The sequence below is a fragment of the Lissotriton helveticus genome, chromosome 4_1 (genome assembly GCF_964261635.1).
Source record: "Lissotriton helveticus chromosome 4_1, aLisHel1.1, whole genome shotgun sequence".
NCBI classification, from domain to species: domain Eukaryota; kingdom Metazoa; phylum Chordata; class Amphibia; order Caudata; family Salamandridae; genus Lissotriton; species Lissotriton helveticus.
Genome location: NC_136063.1, coordinates 1,497,741,213 through 1,497,743,325, shown reverse-complemented (window position 1 = coordinate 1,497,743,325; position 2,113 = coordinate 1,497,741,213).

The window sequence follows — 2,113 nt, the reverse complement described above, 5'->3', positions numbered from 1 at the left end:
ATACAGACACTCACACACTGCCACTCATCCATGGAGTTACTCACACACCCAGTCAGTCATGCAAAGAAACAATCTCACCTCCATTTCTTCAACTATACAGTTAAACACACCTTACTTATTGAAACATATACTAACACATATTTACTCTCTTATACAATCCCTGATACAAGTTCACAATGATCGATACAACCACTCACTCATTCAGTGGCTCTCATGCACAGTTATTTATATATGCCAACTCTCACATGTACTGTGTTTAACATATGTACTTACTATGACATGTAGCATTGAGATATCCATTCACTCATCAATACACTCATGCACACAGTCAACTGCCCATGTAGCTGTTTCCACATGCAGTCTTGAACTCATACACCTAGTGAATAAACTGCTCACACATCTATGCATAGAGTCACACACCTTCCAGCCACCCCCACACAAACTCAATCTCCCATAGAAATACTTGGGCAACCAATTAATAACACATATAGCCTCTCGTATAGCTAATGATTAACACATGCAGCAGTTTACATCACAACAGACATAATGATGCACAAATTAAGACAGTTTAGTCACTAACCCATGCATTCAGTGAGACACATTTAATCACTCACTCATACAGTCAGTCACGCACCTACTAAATCCTTCATCCAGACACTTATACATCCACTCATTCTTCAATATGTAAGACATATTTTAACTTTACAGAAACATACAGTCACTGGATGTTGTCATCAGTGATGTCATCAGTGATGTCATTTGAGATGTCATCAGTGATGTCATCAGTGATGTCACTGACCATGTCATGAATGATGTAATATGTGACATGATCAGCAGTGGATTGCGGGTGCGCGATATATAGTTAGTGCAACTAACTATATATGGAATTTCAATGGTTTTGTGTGAGTAAAATAAGGTTTTTTAAATGCTAATTCCTAACTATATATGGTCTATAACCTATGGTTTTTTCAGTGAATATATATATATATATATATTCACTGAAAAAACCATTGGTTTCAGACATGTTATATTACATCATTCATGACATGGTCAGTGACATCACTGATGACATCTCAAATGACATCACTGATGACATCATCCAGTGAATGTGGTTTGGTTCGATATTTAAATATGTATTATATATATATATATATATAGAGCAATCTGCCTTGAAGTTGAATTGATGTATAAGTGTCTGAATTGAGAATTTAGTAGCAGAGTGAATGACTATCTAAGTGATTAATTTAAGTGTCTCACTAAATAAAAGAGATACTGATTAAAATTTGTGAATAACTGTATCACTCTATCTCTTGATGTGTAAAGTACTACATAAGTTGGTTAGTAGCTATGAGACAGTGTATATTAGTTATTAATTAGTTACGTCAGTATTTGTAGGTAATAGTAAATGAATGTGTGTGTGGTTGGGTGGGAGGTGTGTGGCTGTCCAAAGATGTGTAAATTATTGATTTAGTAGGTATATGAGGTTAAGACTGTATGTGAAACAGTTGTTTGAGTGAGTAAATCTCTTTATGGGTTTGATGAGGAGTAAATATATTTAAATGAGTAAATATATTTCTCAATAATACATGTCCAACAAACTAGAATTAGAAAAGGCAGTGTATGTGACAGGCGGCTTCCCTTTCGTGCCCGGCCATCTGGTCACCCGGATCCCCTCGGCCATCTGGTTGCCCGGATCCCATCAGCCATCTGGTCGCCCGCAATGCTTTCCTATGGGGGGACCAGATGGCCAGACTTCCCTGGAAGTCCTGATGAGGTGCCATTTGCCTCCTGGATCCCAGCGAAGGCTCCAGGAGGTCGGGTACTTGCGCGCCTTAGGTCCCCTCTGTCACCTCGTGTGCACAGATTACAAGAAAGAGGGATAATTTTCCTCCGGATTACTAGGGAGAGGGTCAGTCAGATCTCCGTGAGGTCTGGCGATTCTGAATTAGGGGAAGGCAGGACACGGGCCCGCCCGCCGGGGCCCCCAGGGGCCCGGGGACGCTCCTGCCTCTCAGCCCCTTGTCGATGGTCGTTTTTCTCTGAGTTTTCACAGGCAGTCCTCCGTGAGGTCTGGCCATGCTGAGAGGGGGAAGGCAGCCCTGGGGCCCGCCCG